Source organism: Psammomys obesus, unplaced genomic scaffold, assembly GCF_907164565.1.
Source record: "Psammomys obesus unplaced genomic scaffold, mPsaObe1.curated_primary_1811, whole genome shotgun sequence".
In the NCBI taxonomy this organism is placed as follows: domain Eukaryota; kingdom Metazoa; phylum Chordata; class Mammalia; order Rodentia; family Muridae; genus Psammomys; species Psammomys obesus.
This window is the reverse complement of record NW_026588368.1, coordinates 2,270,429-2,278,271: the sequence shown is the minus strand read 5'-3', so window position 1 is coordinate 2,278,271 and position 7,843 is coordinate 2,270,429.

Here is a 7,843-nt window from a genome sequence, read left to right as displayed (position 1 = left end):
TCAGGAAAAACTGGGAGCTCCCTACACACCTTGTATGACCATTTGAATGTTCCGGCTTTCCTAGGGAAGGCACAGTGTGGTACATGACATGAGGGCTCCATTGCAATCACCTGAATCTGAGTGCCCTTGTTTATAAACTGGGTCAGTGGCATCCCCAAGGCACACACTGGTCAAAGTGTGCTCTGACCCCTGCTCGGACGTAGCCCATGGCAGCTCAGTATACAAGTGGCTTCCCTAGTAAGGGGAATGGGGACTGTCTCTGGCATGAACTCTATGGCTAGCTCTTTGACCTTCCTAGCCCCCCATGGGAGGAGCAGCCAAGCTAGGCCACAGAGGAGGACATTGCAGCCAGCTCCAGTGAGACCTGATAAGCTAGGGTCAGATGGAAGGGGAGGAGGACCTCCCCTATAAGTGGACTTAGAGAGGGGCAAGGAGGAGATGAGGGAGGGAGGGTAGAATTGGGAGGGAATGAGGGACGAGGGGGCTACAGCTGGGATACAAAGTAAATAAATCGTGATTAATATAAAAAATAAATTAAAAATTATTTAAAAAAGCAAACAAAATACTTGCTGTAGTTACCCTCAAAGAAAAGCAGCACGTGTAAGATCTAGAGCTCCTCACTGCGCCTCAAGTAAGCTTACTGGCCACACTAGATGCCTCTGCCTTCCTGGAACTCTTTGCAAAAAGGAAACAAAAATTCTCAGAGGATCCATGACAGTGTTTTGAGGGAAAAATCAGCTCTGGGCCTGAACTATGCTTATAAAGTTCTGAGAGGTCATGAACAGTGCCAGTTCTGTAAGAATTGTATTGCGCCCCTGCCTCATTTCCCTCCTGGTGGCCCCTTTTCAGTGCTCAAAAACTAAAGTTAGAAAAGCAGAAGGGTAGAAAGCATGCAGGGCAGAGATAAACCCTGCAGCTTCTATTCTCTTCCTCACTTGCAGCTTGGCTGTCATAAAGAGGCAGAATTGGATAGGAAGAGAAGGTTCTACGTTGAACCAAAGTAAAATTCATCAGTATTATAATAGACATAAGTATTGAACTGTGCTGTTTGGCTTAAACTGACCTTTGGATCTTTTATTATGTAAGAATAAATAAAAATGTTATCAGTCCTGCTAAAATCCAAGTGAGATGAAAGGACAAAAACCCATGGGTTTAGCTTGAAGATAAACTAGGGTTTGCAAGTAAAGACCAGTTTCATGCCATGAAAAAGAAAAAAAAAGCATGCTCTGAATGGTGGGAGGGGTGCTAGTGTGAAAACAGAGCAGAGCAGTTCAGTGCAGGTAGAAATATCATTATTTTAAAGAGTTTGGGTTATCATTAGGAGAGAAAAAAAACTAGCCTAAGAAATACATTTCAACTGTAAGGTATATTCCGAGTCTAGAGTACTCCAAGTGCTTCTAAATTAAGAAGGTCCATTGTCAGCCTCTGCCTGTTCAGCCTCCTTTCTATCTGGGAATGTCTGTGTGCACAAGGGCAGAACTTCACTCACCACTGTCTATAGTGAAAAATAAACTGATAAATAAAAGTGCTCTGAGCCTTACAATTGTGCCCATGCAAGCTGCTCTTCTCTGGAAGGTATGATACAGGCCAACACCTTCCATTTTGCTCTGTTCTTTCTTTCCTACTCAATGCAACACTTTTCCTCTTCTTCATTATTTTTCCTTCTTCTTCCTCATCCTGCTTCTCCTGAGTTGTGGCTCATGACAGGCTATCCACATTACACAGCTGAGGTATTCCCAGCACTTCTCCTAAAACAACCCCCATTCAAACCCAGAAACATCCTTGAAGCCCAAGCCCACATCTTCTGTCTGAAGCCCCTCACCTCTGCCTATGGCACTGTGCACACTGCAAGGACAGAAAGGACATTGCCATCCAACAGACCCGATGCACCCTGCCCCTGCCCATGTCCAACCTCTGAGGAACAAGGGCCTCCACCAAGCATTTGGAAGTTTCTTTTTCTGCACCCATAACAAGAAATAGTGCAGAATGTCTGCTATGAATACTTGAACAGCTTTAGATGAAGTGCAAAGTGCCACAAGTACAAGTTGTCCCTAAAAATGTCAGTTGAGCAGAGAGCACCTGATCAAGTGCCGTTTGCCCCCTGGAAACTCCATCCTTCAGGGCTGCATGAATGCATTAGCCTCCCATTCCCTTTGGCCTCCTGAGCAAGGCACCTGTGCAGCATGCTCAGGACTGGTGTTCTCTGGAAGTAAGAACTGGAAAGAGCTGGTCCTGGGTGGGCCTCATTCCCAGGTACTGAAGCACTGGAAGGTTCCCATGGTGGTCAAGAGGAAAGGTAGTGCCCTGAGGCTTCGGAATGCCCAAAAAGGTTAGTCACTCATGACTTGCAAGTCCACGTGACCTGGGCCAACAGGTCCATGTTAGGAATTCCCTGGAAAGAGGGAAGGACAAAGTCAGCCTGTGGCTACATCTGAGGCCTCTCAGGCTCACCAAGCCAGGTCACTCATCCTGGCCCATTTCTATGGTTACACTTCAGAAGATGGAGGTCACTGGGAATCCTGGGCATGGCCCTCTCTTCCAGCAACCCAACCCAACCTAACCCAACCCAACCCAACCCAACCCAACCAAACCCAATCCAACCCAACCCAAGCTCTCTGCCAAAAACCTCTACTCTTCCCTTAGCTGACCATTCTTCAGCAGATGGTAAGGCCTGTACCTGGGCAGAGCTGTGGGAAAGGCCCATGAAATTCCAGACTGAAAGCAGAAGAAACTCTTGGTGATGGGCTCATGTTAAGAACAAATAGATGTCAGTTCTCCAGCACCATTTCTTTGCTGTGCCCATTTGTAGGGAAAGTGGCCTCTAGTAGCTGATTCTTCACAAAACTTTTGGTCAGCTTTTTCTTTTCTGCTAGACAGTGTCTGTGGAACCACGCTCCTCTGGGTCAGACCTGGTCTGAGGTATCCACAGTTGCAATGGTGGCTAGCCCTGCCCACCTGGTCACTGGCTGCACAGTCTCAATCGATGGGATCCCAGCCCATCAGTGAGCACCAATGTGGCCCTATGGTCTGCAAAAGCAGTGTGCATAGGGCCTGAGGAGAGAAAGGAGCTCTGAGAAGGAGGTACTTCTGGGTAGAGGGATGACTTTTTAACCAGACTTAGAGGACATGGGCCACTCCGGTTTATCTTGTGCTAGAATTCTTCCTGGAGAGAGAATCTGATGCCAGATTCTAGAGGTGGTGCGCCACCTAACTTCTGAAAAATATTTCCGTGAACTGAATATTGGCTCAAACAAGGACTTACCAGGGTGGCCAGGAATGTACAAAGAAACACACAATCCTAAGAGACAGCCATTGCTGCCTTTACTGTCAAAATGAGCAAAGAACGAAACATCCTGTTGGGTTTATCAGGCACCCTTCAAAAACTCTTTCCTCAGCACTTCCTGTGTCAGCCCAAAAGATCAATTAGGCAAGAAGACAGACAAAGTCCGTGGCCTGGGGCAGCTAGTAATAAATCACAGCATCTGGCCAGGGAGCACTGTGGAGAACAGCAAAAGGAGGCAGAGCAGGCGTGCTGGGGGTGGGAGGGAGTGTCCATTAGGGTTCTCTGTGGAGGCTACATGGGCAGAAACTGCAAGAAGCAAGGGGTGAGTTGTGTTATGAAGGCTGTGGAGGACTGCCTAGAACAAAAGCCCCACCAAGAGAGAGGTCTGACTTGTTCTGAGAGAAAAGGTCAGAGAGGCTGCAACAGAGGGGTCAGGGGTCAAGTCAGGAGTGAACAGAGACGCTGGTACAAACCTTTATATATATTAGTCTGCAGAAGCCAGGAGATGACTGGAGGGTTTGAGCCGAGCTGTTATGGCCTGTTATTGGCACAGACCACTCTGTTGAAAAGTGGACCAGTCAGGAGGCTAGGAACACTTGTGGCTTGGACCAAAATGGTAACAGTAAGAAGCGACTGGATTCCGGTTGTGTTTTTCAAGTAGCTCATTGAATTTATTCATGAGTCAACTCCAAGTTAAAAGATAAAACAACAAATCAGATCTATAGTCACCTGATTAGTGTGACAATTAAATTCAATCCTAACCTTTTCTTTTCTCCTCTCCTCTCCTCCCCTTCCCTCCCCCAAGAGATGCTCCCTTCTTTTTCTTCCCAGTACAGGATTTCCAGGCATGTTCCACTAAGCCCTACATTTTTTACCTGATTTCAGGGGCTTGAACTCAGATCCTCACTCTTTCAAGGTAAGTACTTCAGCACGTAGCCATCTCCAGAGCATGTTACTGATTTTTGTATGCTGACTTTCTATCCTGCTACTCTGCAGAAAGTTTTGTTTTTCCTGTTTGCACCATCCCCACACAGACCTCTTCCCCCCCCACACACACACACAAAATCCACTCAACGTTGTTTCATTGATTCTTGGATTTGTTCTTTTAGCTTCTGTTTCATTAATTTCTGCCCAGACCTTCATTATTTCTTTCCAACTACTGCTTTTAAGTTTAGTTCATTCTTGTTTTGTAAGATGTTGATGTACATCATTAAGTTATTTATTTAAGATATCTCAGATTTTAGAATGGAAACAGTCACATTATAAATTGCCTTTGCTTTATCCTGAAGTCTTGCTATAAGTCACGGGAAAGAGAAGCGTCCACAAGCTCCACAAACCCTTGAGCCTGTCTGTGATGGACGAGTGTCCGTTGTCTCCCAGAGCTGTCCTCACTGCCACAGCTTCCCTTCTGAGCATACCAGAGGTCTCTGCTGGCCACATTCACCTTTGAAGTCTGTAGGCTAAACAGGTTCTCCCACCCTTTTGGGACCTCTCAGATCCTAGTCTCTGGGCTGGTTAATGTTCCAGCTGGGGGATGTCTTCCAAGTGTGTTAAGAATGTGGGAGTCAATGACAGCATTGCTATCTGCACAGGCATCTTAACTGAGCATGCTGGGGCCTCAGAGTTTCGGGACTCCACAGCAGCAATGGAAGATAAATGGCTTAAAAAGTCAACTCACTTGCTGACCCCAGGCACAGGGCTAGGGAAGTTCTGAGTTATTCTCCACTGATGGGTTTACCTGAACTTTTCAGTCTGCCAGTATCTGTCCCTCCCACTCACCACAACTGCTTTCCAGGGCTGTTTCTCACACTGGGCTGCTTAAATTCAAATACGGTGGCCTGTGATGATTTCCAGTTCTCAGGACCCCAGGGTAGCTCAGTTCTAAACAATAGGTTCACTCTCAATTCAGAGCCAAGCCACTGTTTTCTGAGTCATACAGTGTGATTACAAAACAGAGAGCATTGAGATGGCTCCACAGCTGTGCCCACTTCCCCTGAAGCCTGAGGATCTGAGTTCAATCCCCAGAAATCAAATAATGGTAAGAATAGGCTTCTTTGAGCTATTCTTTAGTTTCTACAGCCATACAACGGTACATACTCATACTCACACACACAGATAGACAGACACAGACATGGGTGGGGGAGAGGTAAACGGATGATTGAATACATGTTTAAAGTGTGATTTCTTTCTATTCCTGACATGTCCAGCAAAGGAAACACTGTCTCATCAAAACTCATCAAGTCCATTTGCTGCTTGTAAGCATTCTCTCTGGGCTTGTCCTGTGGCAAGAACGGCAGTCTCTTCTCACCAGAGTCTCCAGAGCTTCCAGGCTAAAGCTGTATTTCTCTTAGCTTACTTCTTTGCTCTGTGTTCCTTGTATCTTTTTCCACATTTTTCAGCCATGTTTTCATAAATTTCACCTCTGTGAACTTCCAGTGTTATTCCTCTCTGGAATAGAGTTTGATTTTTTTTTTCTTGTTCTGACTCTTCCTCAGTTCAGTCACAGCTAGGCACACACAATACTCTTTTTTTTTTTAAAGATGTATTTATTTTCATTCTATGTGTATCCCTGAGTGAGTGCCTGCATGTGATTATGTACACCACATGTGTTCCAGTATGTGTGAAGACAAAAAGAGGGTGTCACAGGCTGGAACTGGAGTTACAAGTTGCTGTGAGCTACTCTGTGTGGGTGCTGGCTACCAAACCTGGATCTTCTGCAGTAGCAGAAAGTTCTTTTAACCAGTGAGGCATCTCCCTAGCCACAATCTTTCTGTTTTAATGTTAGCATGTAGATATAAGCCAGGGCCATCCATTGTGGCATGCAATCCAGGATAGCTGTAGAGCTAGCCCAATACAAACCACAAACTTAAAACATTATAGGACCATTTTTGGTAACTTGACTGCATGGTTCTTGAGCATGAATTTTCAAGATGACAACATCGTGCCACAATATCACACGAAATAAAGCTGTGTGTGCTCTTGATGTTTGTGTGCACGCATGTCTTCCACTTTACCAAGGTTTGTGGCTCTCAGTTGTGTTGTTATCTTCCAGGCACAGGCACTCAGAATGGTATCATCGGGCATGACATGCATTTATGGTTACTTAGAGAGCGAAGTGGGGCTCTTGTCCCTGAAGTCTTAACCTTCCATTACAAATGATAGATAGACATTTAATGTTGCTTAGAAGACAAGTAAGTAGCCCAGTGTGGTGTCACATGCCTGCAATCCCAGTGCTTTCGGAGGCAGAGGTAGGTGGATCTCTGTGAGTTTGAGGACAGCCTGGTCTTCAAAGTGAGTCCAGGACAGGCAAGACTACACAGAGAAACCCTGTCTCAAAAAAAAAAAAAAAAAAAAAAAAAAAAAAACCAAAACAGCAACAACAGATAGAGAGAGAAGAAAAAGGAGGAAAACAGAAGAGAAGACAGGTTAAGTATTCTTGTAATTCCACACCTCAACTCTGCCTCATGGGCGGTCTCCTGAACTTTACACTTGTTCTGCCTCACCCAGCATTCTGTGAGTCATATCGCAGTCCACAGTACCTGTACTCTTTGCAAGGTTGAATGCCCAAGCATCTCTCTGCTTTGTTCCAATTTGGTCTTGTGGGCTAAGAAGTAGATACTGCTGTTTACCCCGAAACTCATCAGAGCACTGTTGCTGGAAATTGAGAACAGTTGCTGAAAATTGGCCCAGGAAGACCACCGGATCTTTGCTGTTGGTGTTGGCTTGTAGGCATTAAGTCTGTCTTCAAGTACACTCTAAACACTCATCATGATCAGGTACTGAGAGCGAATCCTCATTTAAGCCATCAGGAGCTTACATCTCAATAGGACACTCCCTGGATGAACTTCACCTGGAAATTCATGGTTTTCGGGGCATCCTTGGACTCAGAGACAGAGAGTGCATTCTAAGACCAATCATGCACCTGTAGGGCTGTAGCTCTAGACAGGCCAGTAGATGTGCAGCTGTCTCTTCATGGGTGCTTCTGAGTCACTTGGGTGCTTGTGGGTATCTTTAGGGAAGAAAGAATATCCAGGCTCTAAAGGGACTCTGAGCATGTTCTCTATGGGGAGAGCTTGGGCAATGCCTCTGAGACTTCGATCAGTCTAGGATGGCAGGCATAGTCTAGGACACTTTTATGGTCACAGTAATCCTTCCTTGGAGTTCCATCTAAAACCAGCACGTGGGCTATAAGAAGATCCCTGGGGAAGCTCGGCAGAGGACTTAGACCTCCAGCATCAACCTGTGCATGTACTGGCCTGTGGCCTCCATACGTGGCCCACTTGGCCTAACTGACCTACAAGTGGCTATGTTGGTGTTACCAGAAGCTTTTATTCTGGATGAAAATGGACTTTACGGGAGTACAGGGAGGCTAGGGCATGGAGTACTGATCAATGGCAATGCCTTTTGAGCCTCTCCCCTGTAGGTTCCCTGCTCTCTTATCCACACCTCTGAGTCCTATAGATGAAGTTTGAGGCTTCTGTGTTTCTCCTCTAGCTGTCCTCAGTCCTGGGTGTCAAGTCCGCTGCATGAGCACAGAGAAGGAGAAGCAGAAGGTGAGGC